Below are 16,052 nucleotides of genomic sequence, written 5' to 3' on the forward strand. Positions count from 1 at the left end.
TAACATGGAAATCATAGATCGTTTAGGATGTAAGTTATATAAGGTTTCTACATGATATCATTGTACTGACCTCCGGTTCTGACAACAATCTCAATTATAACCCAGGGTATATTCTGGGAGCTCCCAGATTATACCCCGGGGGTTGATTCTGGGAAAGGGGGGTAGATTCTGCAAGGCCCCAGAATTAACCCCCGGGTATACTTTGAAGGGGGGGGGGGGGGTATACTTTCAGACTTTACACCGGCATAACATCAAAATATGATAAATATAACTGATGAGAAGAAGTTGACGTCAAAAGTAGGGACTGACATCATATCTTTGAGAACTAGAAGTTACGTTGAACTTCAGAACCGACAGTGATGTCAGAAAGTATCGACAAAACCGGAAGTGATGTCATAGAGTGATTTCAGATGAAGTAACGTCAAAAGCGGAAGTACATCAGGATACGACATATGCCACTGCAAGGTTTAGAATCATTGATGTCATAGAAAAAGGAGTGACGTAATAATATGCCAATCTAGTGAATCTAGGATAAATATCAGGCAATATACTTGTGTTATATTGTCAAGCTCATTGTAAACTAGAGGAATTCCTGAGGATTGCTTCCTAAAGGGTTTGTGCCTAATTAAATAAAATATACAAGCACAAAACCTTTGTTAGCATGTGTGGCCTGCCCAAAGTTTGGCTAGTTGCCCATGTTGTTTGCTTTTCTTTCAACAAAAAACTGAACGGAAAAGCCAAAGCTTTTAACGTGGCATTGGGCATGAGTATTGGGAGAATGCCATGTGTTCTACACTGAGTTCTTCACCGCTTCACTTTTCCCTATCTATGAGAACTAGAAGTGGTAAGGGTCGATATTATGTTGGACAGAAGAAGTCACTCGTAATACAAACAAGAAGTGAGGTCGTAAGAGATATAAAACCAGAAGTGACGTCATAGTGAACTTCAGAACCGATAGGGGCGGTTGGGTAGCCTAGTGGTTAAAGCGTTCGCTTGTCATGCCGAAGACCTGGGTTCAGTTCCCGACATGGGTACAATGTGCAAGGCCCATTTCTGGTGTGCCCCCGCTGTAATACTGCTGGAATATTGCTAAAAGTGGCGTAAAACCATACTCACTCACTCACTCTCTCACTCACTCGGAACCGACAGTGATGTCAGAAAGTATCGACAGAACCGGAAGTGATGTCATAGAGTGACTTCAGAAGAAGGGATGTCAGAACCGGAAGTAACGTCAGGATATGACATATACCACTGCAAGGTTTCGAAACATTGATGTCATAGTAAAAGGAGTGACGTAATCTGTATGCCAATCTAGTAAATCTAGAACAAATATCAGGCAATATACTTCAGCTCTTTTCCCATTTCACTGCTGACAACTATCAAGGGATACTAGATGTCAGTTCCCACTGGTCCCTCTGGTGTATTTGGCTATGATGTAATAGAGGTAGGGTATTCGAAGGAATTATCAAACAATAGCTATCATTGTGTATAATTCTAAGACTACTACCTCTATTACATCAGGAATTAGTCCCTTCATCAGAAAAGGATATGGCTGGCTGAAAACCACCACAGCAGACAGGTATGGCCAGGCACAAATTTTCACACCAACATGGAGAAACTGCAGAGCTCATGAGATCAGAGCTGTAGCAACAAGCCTTGCTAGTAGGAACTCCATGGAACAAGTAACAGTCAGACCAATCTTGAGGGACTATTCTCACTGGGACCTGTTTTGGTGATAGTTACCCAGTAGCCCTGCCTCCCCTTCTTCATCTTTCAGGGGATTCCTATCTTTCTAGGACAGACCCAAATCAAGGTAAGTTGACCTTTAAAACAGCCTACCAGTGCACAGTCATATCATTGGTTAACATGGAAATCATAGATCGTTTAGGATATAAGTTATATAAGGTTTCTACATGATATCATTGTACTGACCTCCGGTTCTGACAACAATCTCAATTATAACCCAGGGTATATTCTGGGAGCTCCCAGATTATACCCCGGGGGTTGATTCTGGGAAAGGGGGGTAGATTCTGCAAGCCCCCTGAATTAACCCCCGGGTATACTTTGAAGGGGGGGGGTATACTTTCAGACTTTACACCGTCATAACATCAAAATATGATAAATATAACTGATGAGAAGAAGAAGTTGACGTCAAAAGTAGGGACTGACATCATATCTTTGAGAACTAGAAGTTACGTTGAACTTCAGAACCGACAGTGATGTCAGAAAGTATCGACAAAACCGGAAGTGATGTCATAGAGTGATTTCAGATGAAGTAACGTCAAAAGAGGAAGTACATCAGGATACGACATATGCCACTGCAAGGTTTAGAATCATTGATGTCATAGAAAAAGGAGTGACGTAATAATATGCCAATCTAGTGAATCTAGGATAAATATCAGGCAATATACTTGTGTTATATTGTCAAGCTCATTGTAAACTAGAGGAATTCCTGAGGATTGCTTCCTAAAGGGTTTGTGCCTAATTAAATAAAATATACAAGCACAAAACCTTTGTTAGCATGTGTGGCCTGCCCAAAGTTTGGCTAGTTGCCCATGTTGTTTGCTTTTCTTTCAACAAAAAACTGAACGGAAAAGCCAAAGCTTTTAACGTGGCATTGGGCATGAGTATTGGGAGAATGCCATGTGTTCTACACTGAGTTCTTCACCGCTTCACTTTTCCCTATCTATGAGAACTAGAAGTGGTAAGGGTCGATATTATGTTGGACAGAAGAAGTCACTCGTAATACAAACAAGAAGTGAGGTCGTAAGAGATATAAAACCAGAAGTGACGTCATAGTGAACTTCAGAACCGATAGGGGCGGTTGGGTAGCCTAGTGGTTAAAGCGTTTGCTTGTCATGCCGAAGACCTGGGTTCAGTTCCCGACATGGGTACAATGTGCAAGGCCCATTTCTGGTGTGCCCCCGCTGTAATACTGCTGGAATATTGCTAAAAGTGGCGTAAAACCATACTCACTCACTCACTCTCTCACTCACTCGGAACCGACAGTGATGTCAGAAAGTATCGACAGAACCGGAAGTGATGTCATAGAGTGACTTCAGAAGAAGTGATGTCAGAACCGGAAGTAACGTCAGGATATGACATATACCACTGCATGGTTTCGAAACATTGATGTCATAGTAAAAGGAGTGACGTAATCTGTATGCCAATCTAGTAAATCTAGAACAAATATCAGGCAATATACTTCAGCTCTTTTCCCATTTCACTGCTGACAACTATCAAGGGATACTAGATGTCAGTTCCCACTGGTCCCTCTGGTGTATTTGGCTATGATGTAATAGAGGTAGGGTATTCGAAGGAATTATCAAACAATAGCTATCATTGTGTATAATTCTAAGACTACTACCTCTATTACATCAGGAATTAGTCCCTCCCACCTCCCTTATAATCTGCATCTAGTGTATGAGAATTATGGTTGAAAGGGTTGAAAGAAGTGATGTTGTCCTGCCTTGTGCATGCACAGTTGCCCTTCCTGCAAAGGATAGGGTTATCCTCACCACTATTAGATATGTTGGAAGTGAAGGGGACTTATGTTGAAAATTTAAATAATTTTACAGTGTGATTGACAGCCAAACAGGAATTTATGGCTATGATGTGATAGAGGTAGAATTATAAACAATGATAACTATTGTTTGATTTCAAACAACTGGCCACTTGGTCCAAGAGGGGCTACTCTCATTTGTAGGACAATTTTCAAGGTTGTAAGTGACAACAATGTGATGATGCTCACAGTGAACACATAATTGATGATGTTTCAGCAGAATGTGTTGTTTGCTGTTGATGCTCTGAACCTTTGTAATGCCACAATGCTTGTATTACTACAATACAAAAATGAGAGTGATCGTATGCTTTATTCTCTTTTCAAACATGTTTGTTTGCATTCTGCGACAGATCAAAAGTGTATTTGAGCAACAATTTCAAGTAAAGCATACACTGTTTTGAGCTTGATGCACATTGTGACGATTTATATCTGGTGTTGCATGAAAATTAGCAATGTCTATCGGGAGTGCCCGCAATAATCTGTTTGGCAGCAGGTAGATGTTGTGCACTGTACTACTCCACTCATTCATTCCTGAGATCAGACAAAATTATTTTCGTGTGGCCATGGGGCCTACCCTATTTATATACAAACAATCAATTTAATGTTGCTTGATTTTGTCAATAAATATTTAACTTCAAATCAACCTTGACATTGTCATTTCTTCTTTGTGCATCTTACCTCTTGGTATTTTTACTAAGATACGTGTAAAACAAAATAATAAATTGTTTTTTCATTATTTTCATATTGCAAACATGTAACTATGTATTAAAACTTAATGTGAAGTCTGTATCAAGTGATTCGTGGCTGAGGTCTGAAATTAACCAGATGTCAGAGTTGGCCAGCAAGTGATCCATCACAACATGTATAGAAACTTCCACAGGGCGCTCAAGTTTTAGTGCTCTGAAAGGACTGTTTACATCGATGTCAGGAATTCTCCCATGTGAAACAGTATATTTCAAGCATTTGAAATCTCCATAGCAGTCCAATATGTCTTACCAATGGTTGAAGATACTACTTCATAGAACTTCCCACTCTTTATGAATGTGTCACCGATTGTAGTGCTTCAGGTGAGCTTCAAGCTGTTGGACTATTTTCATAGATCTGTTGTGTTTGTTGTCAAGCTCATTGTAAACCAGAGGAATTCCTGAGGATTGCTTCCTAAAGGGTTTGTGCCTAATTGAATAAGATAAACAAGCACAAAACTTTTGTTAGCATGTGTGGCCTGCCCAAAGTTTGGCTGGTTGCTCATGTTGTTTGCTTTTCTTTCAACAAAAACTCACCGGGAAAGCCAAAGGTTTTAACGTGACATTGGACATGAGTATTGGGAGAATGCCATGTGTTCTACACTGAGTTCTTCACAGCTTCTCTGTTCCTTATCACCAAAAAAACGCATGCATCCCCCAGTGCCTCAAAACAGATATATAGCATCGTAGGAGAACATGTAGTAGGACATCTTTAGCATAACATTTAGAGTTCAACATCTATAGTACAACGTATATATTACAACATCCTAAGTACATGTCCTTAGTACAACATCTATAGTACAACACCAATAGTACATATATAGTACAACTCTAATAGTACATCTATAGTACAAACCAATAGTACATATATAGTACAACTCTAATAGTACATCTACATTACAACACTGATAGTACATCTATTGTACAACACTAATAGTACATCTATAGTACAACACTAATAGTACATCTACATTACAACACTAACAGTACATCTACATTACAACACTGATAGTACATCTATAGTACAACACTGATAGTACATCTATAGTACAACACTAATAGTACATCTATAGTACAACTCTAATAGTACATCTATAGTACAAACCAATAGTACATATATAGTACAACTCTAATAGTACATCTACATTACAACACTGATAGTACATCTATAGTACAACACTAATAGTACATCTATAGTACAACACCCATAGTACATCTATAGTACAACACTAATAGTACATCTACATTACAACATCAATAGTAATTCTATAGAACAACACCCATAGTGTATCTATAGAACAACACTCATAGTACATCTATAGTACAACTCTAATAGTACATCTACATTACAACACTGATAGTACATCTATAGTACAACACTAATAGTACATCTACATTACAACACTGATAGTTCATATATAGTACAACACTAATAGTACATCTACATTACAACACTGATAGTACACCTATAGTACAACACTAATAGTACATCTATAGTACAACACCAATAGTACATCCATAGTACAACTCTAATAGTACATCTACATTACAACACTGATAGTACACCTATAGTACAACACTAATAGTACATCTATAGTACAACACCAATAGTACATTCATAGTACAACTCTTATAGTACATCTACATTACAACACCCATAGTTCACCTATAGTACAACACACATAGTACAACTACAGTACAACATCAATAGTAATTCTATAGAACAACACCCATCTTACATCTATAGTAGAACACCAATAGTACATCTATAGTACAACTCTAATAGTACATCTGCATTACAACGCTAATAGTACATGTACAGTACAACATCAATAGTAATTCTATAGAACAACACCCATCTTACATCTATAGTAGAACACCAATAGTACATCTATAGTACAACTCTAATAGTACATCTGCATTACAACGCTTATAGTACATCTACAGTACAACATCAATAGTAATTCTATAGAACAACACCCATAGTACATCTATAGTACAACACCAATAGTACATCTACATTACAACACTTATAGTACATCTACAGTATAGACAGACAGAATTTTATTCAGTAAAGAAGGCCACATGACCCATAGTTACAATATATTTTGGATGCGCTCTATTAGCTAATAAACCTCAATATAAATATAGAAACAGATAGCATACTGACAGTGATGGGATTATATAAAGTGTTATATAAATCTGACAAACTAAGATTTTCCAGATGCTTCAGTTAGTTGTTTTCTTTTCTTAGTACAGTGAACCCTGAAACATTTCAAATAGTGATAACTGTAAAAATACTAGACATCCCCTCTGATACTGAAAATGGTATATAGAAATCTGGAGAAATAATATAAAATCTCACTTTGATCTGATGTACACAACATATTTATAGTAACAAATGATTTATTCTTTTTTCTCAACTCCTCTAGAAAAACCTTTCGGTTATCTTCATACCTAGGACATTGAAATATAATATGATTTTCATTCTCAAAAACATTACAAAAAAAACAAATTGCTTCAGTATCCTCTTTAACACATTTACCTTTTCTAACATTCTGGATTCCAAATGAATTAAAACCACTTCTGAATTTTAACAACGCTCTTCTAAATTTAGTTACATTTATACAAACCACATATTTTTCACATTCTAACAAAGATTTAAATGAGGAAAAAAAAACAAGCACTTTCTATTGTTCCACATCTGAATGCCAATCCTGTGTTGCACAATCCAACACTCTTTGCTTAAATATGTTTAGAAATAACTGCTCATCTCCCACTTCATGCGATACCCATACTACTCCAAAACCATAAAAACATAATAAATTTCTAACATGAGTGGCCCAATTAGGTTGTTTCCTATCACAACAACTTCTTAGCATTTGATAACACTGATATGGGTACTTACTTCTGGACATGGCGATAAGCCGTAACCAATATTTTATACATTTGACATAATATACAACTTTAAGTGGACGTCTGCCACATTCTCCATAGGCTACTGCATTTGGTAACTTATAAGAAATATTCAAAATAAATTTACAAAACTTTCTATGAACAATTTCTATACTCTCCCTCTCCATAAAACCCCATATTTCACTACCATATGTAAGAATTGGCATAGTTTTCTTGTCAAAAACTTGAAATGAATTTTCCACTGGAATATCAAATTTCCTTATCAAAGACCTTATTGGGATTAATGCTTTACTAGCTTGCTCTGATAATACTTTACATGCTTTAGTCCAAACAAGCTTTGGTGTTACCATCAACCCCAAATATTTATAAAAACTTACAGTTTCCATTTTAACACCATTATATGTCCAATTCTCATATCTAGAAAGTTTACCTCCATTCTTAAAAACTATTATTTTTGACTTATCCATATTTAACTCCATTCCCCACTTAAAACAATAAACAGCAAGCTGATCTAATCGCTTTTGCAATCTAAGAGGGGTGTCTGCTACAAGAATGAGATCATCAGCACATAGTACATCTACATTACAACACTAATAGTACATCTACAATACAACATCAATAGTAATTCTATAGAACAACACCCATAGTACATCTATAGTACAACACCAATAGTACATCTACATTACAACACTAATAGTACATCTATAGTACAACACCAATAGTACATCTACATTACAACACTTATTGTACATCTACAGTACAACATCAATAGTACATCTATAGTACAACACCCATTGTACATCAATAGTACTACACTAATATTACATCTATAGTACAACACCAATAGTACATCTATAGTACAACACTAATAGTACAAGATCTATAGTACAACACCCATCGCACATCTATAGTACAACACCATTAGTACAACACCCATAGTGCATCTATAGTACAGCACTCAGTGTACATCTATAGTACAACACAATAGTACATCTATAGTACAACACTAAAAGTACAACATCTAGGGTACAATAATCTGTAGTACATCCATAGTACAACACCAATAGTACATCTATACTACAACACCTATAGTACAGTATCTATGGTATAACACCTGTAGTACATCCATAGTACAGCACCAATACAACACCCCTAGTATAATATCTATAGTACAACATCAATAGTTCAACATCTAAAGTAAAACATCTATGGTACAACACTAATAGTACAACATCTACAATACAACACCAAAAGTAAAACATCTATAGTACAACACAAATACCACACCCATAGTACAAAATCTATGTTACAACATCAATAGTTCAACATCTAAAATAAAACATCTATAGTACAACATCTATAGTGCAACACCAATAGTACGTCTATAGTACAACACTAATAGTACATCTACAGAACAACATCAATAGTAAATCAATAGAACAACACCCATAGTACATCTAAAGTACAACAACAATAGTACATCTATAGTACTACACTAATATTACATCTATAGTACAACACCAATAGTACATATATAGTACAACACTAATATTACATCTATAGTACAACACCAATAGTACATCTATAGTACTACACTAATATTACATCTATAGTACAACACCAATAGTACATATATAGTACAACACTAATATTACATCTATAGTACAACACCAATAGTACATATATAGTACAACACTAATAGTACAAGATCTTTAGTACAACACCCATCATACGTTTATAGTACAACACCAATAGTACAACACCCATAGTGCATCTATAGGACAGCACTAAGTGTACATCTATAGTACAACACCAATAGTACATCTACAGTACAACACTAAAAGTACAACATCCATGGTACAATAATCTGTAGTACATCTATAGTACAACACCAATAGTACATCAATAGTACAACACCTATAGTACAGTATCCTTTTTGTACAACACCTGTAGTACATCTATAACCCTAACACCCATAGTACAACATCTATAGTTGGGCAGACTCATTGACTTGGTTGATGCATGTCATATGATAATTACAATTGTGTGAATCAATGCTCATGATGTCAATCACTACATTTTCTAGTCCAGACTCGATTATTTATTGACCGCCGTCATACAGCTGGAATATTGCTGAGTGCGGGGTTAAACAACAAATCAATCAATCAAAAACATACAGCAGTGTGGGTGGAGACAGCAGTTGACATACAGCAGTGTGGGTGGAGACAGGAGTTGACATACAGCAGTGTGGGTGGAGACAGGAGTTGACATACAGCAGTGTGGGTGGAGACAGGAGTTGACATACAGCAGTGTGGGTGGAGACAGCACTTGACATAAAGCAGTGAGGGTGGAGACAGGAGTTGACATACAGCAGTGTGGGTGGAGACAGGAGTTGACATACAGCAGTGAGGGTGGAGACAGGAGTTGACATACAGCAGTGTGGGAGGAGACAGGAGTTGACATACAGCAGTGTGGGTGGAGACAGGATTTGACATACAGCAGTGTGGGTGGAGACAGCAGTTGACATACAGCAGTGTGGATGGAGACAGGAGTTGACATACAGCAGTGTGGGTGGAGACAGGATTTGACATACAGCATTGTGGTTGGAGACAGCAGTTGACATACAGCAGTGTGGGAGGAGACAGGAGTTGACAAACAGCAATGTGGGTGGAGACAGCAGTTTACAAACAGCAGTGTGGGTGGAGACAGCAGTTGACATACAGCAGTGTGGGTGGAGACAGCAGTTGACATACAGCAGTGTGGGTGGAGACAGGAGTTGACAAACAGCAATGTGGGTGGAGACAGCAGTTTACAAACAGCAGTGTGGGTGGAGACAGCAGTTGACATACAGCAGTGTGGGTGGAGACAGCAGTTGACATGCAGCAGTGTGGGTGGAGACAGCAGTTGACATACAGCAGTGTCAGTGGAGACAGCAGTTGACATACAGCAGTGTCAGTGGAGACAGCAGTTGACATGCAGCAGTGTGGGTGGAGACAGCAGTTGACATACAGCAGTGTCAGTGGAGACAGCAGTTGACATACAGCAGTGTGGGTGGAGACAGGAGTTGACAAACAGCAGTGTGGGTGGAGACAGGAGTTGACATACAGCAGTGTTGGTGGAGACAGTAGTTGACATACAGCAGTGTGGGTGGAGACAGGAGTTGACAAACAGCAGTGTGGGTGGAGACAGGAGTTGACAAACAGCAGTGTGGGTGGAGACAGGATTTGACATACAGCAGTGTGGGTGGAGACAGGAGTTGACATACAGCAGTGTGGGTGGAGACAGCAGTTGACATACAGCTGTGTGGGTGGAGACAGGAGTTGACATACAGCAGTGTGGGTGGAGACAGGATTTGACATACAGCTGTGTGGGTGGAGACAGGAGTTGACATACAGCAGTGTGGGAGGAGACAGGAGTTGACATACAGCAGTGTGGGTGGAGACAGGAGTTGACATGCAGCAGTGTGGGTGGAGTCAGCAGTTGACATGCAGCAGTGTGGGTGGAGACAGCAGTTGACAAACAGCAGTGTGGGTGGAGACAGCAGTTGACATACAGCAGTGTGGGTTGAGTCAGCAGTTGACATACAACAGTGTGGGTGGAGACAGGAGTTGACATACAGCAGTGTGGGTGGAGACAGTAGTTGACATACAACAGTGTGGGTGGAGACAGTAGTTGACATACAGCAGTGTGGGTGGAGACAGGATTTGACATACAGCAGTGTGGGTGGAGACAGCAGTTGACATACAGCAGTGTGGGTTGAGTCAGCAGTTGACATACAGCAGTGTGGGTGGAGTCAGCAGTTGACATGCAGCAGTGTGGGTGGAGACAGGAGTTGACAAACAGCAGTGTGGGTGGAGACAGCAGTTGACAAACAGCAGTGTGGGTTGAGACAGCAGTTGACATACAGCAGTGTGGGTGGAGACAGCAGTTGACATACAACAGTGTGGGTTGAGACAGCAGTTGACATGCAGCAGTGTGGGTGGAGACAGCAGTTGACATGCAGCAGTGTGGGTGGAGACAGCAGTTGACATACAGCAGTGTGGGTGGAGACAGTAGTTGACATACAGCAGTGTGGGTGGAGACAGGAGTTGACATACACCAGTGTGGGTGGAGACAGGAGTTGACATACAGCAGTGTGGATGGAGACAGCAGTTGACATACAGGCATGTAAAGTGTGGGTGGAGACAGGAGTTGACGTACAGGCATTTAAAGTGTGGGTGGGGGAGGAGTTGACTTACAGGTGTGGAAAGTGTGGGTGGGGGCCGGAGTTGATGTACAGGCATGTAAAGTGCGGGTGGAGACAGCAGTTGACATACAGGCATGTAAAGTGTGGGTGGAGACAGCAGTTGATATACAGACATGTAAAGTGTGGGTGGGGGCCGGAGTTGACATACAGGCATGTAAAGTGTGGGTGGAGACAGCAGTTGACATACAGGCATGTAAAGTGTGGGCGGGGGAGGAGTTGACTTACAGGTATGTAAAGTGTTGGTGGAGACAGCAGTTGACATACAGGCATGTAAAGTGTGGGTGGAGACAGGAGTGGACGTACAGGCATGTAAAGTGTGGGCGGGGGAGGAGTTGACGTACAGGCATGTAAAGTGTTGGTGGGGGCAGAAGTTGACCTCAGGCATTTAAAGTGTGGGTGGGGGAGGAGTTGACTTACAGGTGTGGAAAGTGTGGGTGGGGGCCGGAGTTGACTTACAGGCATGTAAAGTGTGGGTTGGGGAGGAGTTGACTTACAGGTATGTAAAGTGTGGGTTGGGGAGGAGTTGACTTACAGGTATGTAAAGTGTGGGTTGGGGAGGAGTTGACTTACAGGTATGTAAAGTGTGGGTGGGTGCAGGAGTTTACTTACAGGTGTGTAAGGTGTCTGTGGGGGCAGGAGATGACTTACAGGTGTGTAAAGTGTGGGTGGAGAAAGGAGTTGACATACAGGCATGTAAGGTGTGGGTGGGGTCAGGAGTTGACATACAGGCATGTAAAGTGTGGGTGGGGTCAGGAGTTGACGGACAGATGTGTAAAGTGTTGGTGGAGACAGGAGTTGACGTACAGGCATGTAAAGTGTGGATGGTGTCAGGAGTTGACGTACAGGCATGTAAAGTGTGGATGGGGTCAGGAGTTGATGTACAGGTGTGTAAAGTGTTGGTGGAGACAGGAGTTGACGTACAGGCATGTAAAGTGTGGATAGGGTCAGGAGTTGACGTACAGGTGTGTAAAGTGTGGATAGGGTCAGGAGTTGACGTACAGGTGTGTAAAGTGTTGGTGGAGATAGGAGTTGACGTACAGGCATGTAAAGTGTGGGTGGGGACAGCAAGGCCCCATGGACAGCTGCTCCTAGTCCTGTTGCACTCAATGACACCAGGTAGTAATGTGTTATGGGCTTTTGACATGGTCCCTGCTTTCTCAAAGTCTTTTTATAGTAATCCATTGGCCCTATTGTTATAAATAATGGACATTATAAAGAGCCATGCATACGCTAGAGGCATGCTGTGACTTAGTGGGAACATTTAGCTGTGTTAGATCTAAGGTCACATGCCGGCCCACTTGGTTGCTCCCACTGACACAAGGAGATATATATATGAATATCTAATTACAAGCTCTTGTATCAGGTAAGAACATTGCCTTTCTCCACCCATATCTCCACATGTTGATCTGAGGTATACAGTTGCCTCCAGGGTTGTTGTAGTGGTATTGTGACAGTGTGTTAGGGATAAAGGTCACAGGTCACATAGAAACACCTGTCTCAGTCCAGCCTGACTACCAGCTCTGAGTAACCCGATACCCACCCAACCAACAACCCCCCCCCCCCCCCCCCCCCCCCCCACTTGCTCAGTCACTGTTGACCAGGCACACAACTGTCAATTTATTGTTAAATGTGCAGTCACTTGCTGAAGGTATCCTCAACATGTATTGTTAAACAAGACGGCTTAAATCTTCCATTCATACAGTGTTGACCACTGTGGCTGTGTACGCCTGTGTTGAACAGTGAGCGTGTTACTGCGTTGATCAGTGAGTGTGTTACTGTGTTGAACAGTGAGTGTGTTACTGTGTTGAACAGTGAGTGTGTTATTGTGTTGAACAGTGAGTGTGTTACTGTGTTAAACAGTGAGGGTATTACTGTGTTGATCAGTGAGTGTGGTACTGTGTTGAACAGTGAGTGTGTTACTGTGTTGAACAGTGAGTGTGATATTGTGTTGAACAGTGAGTGTGATATTGTGTTGAACAGTGAGTGTGTTACTGTGTTGAACAGTGAGCATGTTACTGTGTTGAACAGTGAGTGTGTTACTGTGTTGAACAGTGAGTGTGTTACTATCTTAAACAGTGAGTTTGTTATTGTGTTGAACAGTGAGTGTGTTACTGTCTTGAACAGTGAGTGTGTTAGTGTCTACAATGCCTGTGTTGAACAGTGAGTGTGTTACTGTGTGCAAGGCTTGTGTTGAACAGTGAGTGTGTTACTTTGTACAACACCTGTGTTGGAAAGTGAGTGTGTTACTGTGTGCAAGGCTTGTGTTGAACAGTGAGTGTGTAACTGTGTGCAAGGCTTGTGTTGAACAGTGAGTGTGTAACTGTGTGCAAGGCTTGTGTTGAACATTGATTGTGTAACTGTGTGCAAGGCTTGTGTTGAACAGTGAGTGTGTAACTGTGTGCAAGGCTTGTGTTGAACAGTGAGTGTTTAACTGTGTGCAAGGCTTGTGTTGAACAGTGAGTGTGTAACTGTGTGCAAGGCTTGTGTTGAACATTGATTGTGTAACTGTGTGCAAGGCTTGTGTTGAACATTGAGTGTGTTACTGTGTGCAAGGCCTGTGTTGAACATTGATTGTGTAACTGTGTGCAAGGCTTGTGTTGAACATTGATTGTGTAACTGTGTGCAAGGCTTGTGTTGAACATTGAGTGTGTAACTGTGTGCAAGGCTTGTGTTGAACATTGATTGTGTAACTGTGTGCAAGGCTTGTGTTGAACATTGAGTGTGTAACTGTGTGCAAGGCTTGTGTTGAACATTGAGTGTGTTACTATGTGCACGGCCTGTGTTGAACAGTAAGTGTGTTTCTGTGAGCAAGGCTTGTGTTGGCTAGTGAAGCCTGAACGTGATGAGCGCAGCACAGTTAGACGGCAATGCTGCAAGTCATGCTCAGCATGAAACTACTGGCATGTGAAGAGGTATTATTGTCAGGTGTTGCAATTTGTTTGAGCAGTGGGGGGTAAATGCTTTCATGATTGATCATTACCATATTTACCTGTCATAATAGCATATTTCTTTTAACAGCAGTATTTTGTTATCATTCACTAGTAAATGTTTAAGAACGTCCACTTTTGTTGAGGCACATTGAGTGTGTCCAGGGAGTCCAGTGTGAGTTGTTACATATCCAAAAATCTTAACCAAAGAGGGAATGTATCTACACTGTAAAAGGGTAGAAGGGGGAAAATATCTACACTGCAAAAGGGTAGAAGGGGGGAAATATCTACACTGCAAAAGGGTAGAAGAGGGAATATATCTACACTGTAACAGGGCAGAAGAGGGAATATATCTACATTTTAACAGGGTAGAAGAGGGAATATATATACTCTGTAACAGGGTAGAAGAGGGAAAATATCTACACTGTAACAGGGCAGAAGGGAGAAAATATCTACACTATAACAGGGCAGAAGAGGGAATATATCTACACTGTAACAGGGTAGAAGAGGGAAAATATCTAAATAGAAACAGGGCAGGAGAGGGGAAATATCTACTCTGTAACAGGGTAGAAGATTGAATATATCTACTCTGTAACAGGGTAGAAGAGGGAATATATCTACAGTGTAACAGGGCAGAAGGGAGAAAATATCTACACTGTAACAGGGTAGAAGAGGGAAAATATCTACACTGTAACAGGGCAGGAGAGGGGAAATATCTACAGTGTAACAGGGCAGAAGGAAGAAAATATCTACACTGTAACAGGGAAGAAGAGGGAAAATATCTACATTGTAACAGGGCAGGAGAGGGGAAATATCTACAGTGTAACAGGGCAGAAGGCAGAAAATATCTACACTGTAACAGGGTAGAAGAGGGAATATATCTACTCTGTAACAGTGTAGGAGAGGGAAAATATCTACAGTGTAACAGGACAGAAGGGAGAAAATATCTACACTGTAACAGGGTAGAAGAGGGAAAATATCTACACTGTAACAGGGCAGGAGAGGGGAAATATCTACAGTGTAACAGGGCAGAAGGGAGAAAATATCTACACTGTAACAGGGTAGAAGAGGGAAAATATCTACATTGTAACAGTGTAGAAGAGGGAATATATCTACACTGTAACAGGGTAGGAGAGGGAAAATATCTACAGTGTAACAGGACAGAAGGCAGAAAATATCTACACTGTAACAGGGTAGAAGAGGGAAAATATCTACACTGTAACAGGGCAGGAGAGGGGAAATATCTTCTCTGTAACAGGGTAGGAGAGGGAAAATATCTACAGTGTAACAGGACAGAAGGGAGAAAATATCTACACTGTAACAGGGTAGAAGAGGGAATATATCTACTCTGTAACACTGTAGAAGAGGGAAAATATCTACACTGTAACAGGGCAGGAGAGGGGAAATATCTACTCTGTAACAGGGTAGAAGAGGGAATATATCTACTCTGTCACAGGGTAGAAGAGGGAAAATATCTACAGTGTAACAGGGCAGAAGGGAGAAAATATCTACACTATGACAGGGTAGAAGAGGGAAAATATCTACATTGTAACAGGGCAGGAGAGGGGAAATATCTACTCTGTAACAGGGTAGAAGAGGGAATATATCTACACTGTAACAGGGTAGAAGAGGGAAAATATCTACATTGTAACAGTGTA

At 40.5% G+C, this 16,052-nt stretch overlaps 1 protein-coding gene across 3 annotated transcripts in view; it reads left to right on the forward strand.

The window, feature by feature from the left end:
• Positions 1-16,052, forward strand: part of LOC124116686 (hydroxysteroid 11-beta-dehydrogenase 1-like protein) — a 140,658-nt gene that overhangs the window by 65,492 nt on the left and 59,114 nt on the right. The window contains exon 1 of one of the 3 annotated variants that reach the window (XM_048395110.1): positions 12,230-12,830. The exons of the other annotated variants lie outside the window; for them this stretch is intronic. The gene's annotated coding sequence lies outside the window, so the exon portion shown is untranslated. Of the gene's footprint in view, positions 1-12,229; positions 12,831-16,052 lie in introns of those variants that run through there. 3 annotated transcript variants of the gene reach the window in all.

This window comes from Haliotis rufescens, unplaced genomic scaffold (genome assembly GCF_023055435.1).
Source record: "Haliotis rufescens isolate VD_foot unplaced genomic scaffold, xgHalRufe1.0.p SCAF_14, whole genome shotgun sequence".
Classification (NCBI taxonomy): Eukaryota; Metazoa; Mollusca; class Gastropoda; order Lepetellida; family Haliotidae; genus Haliotis; species Haliotis rufescens.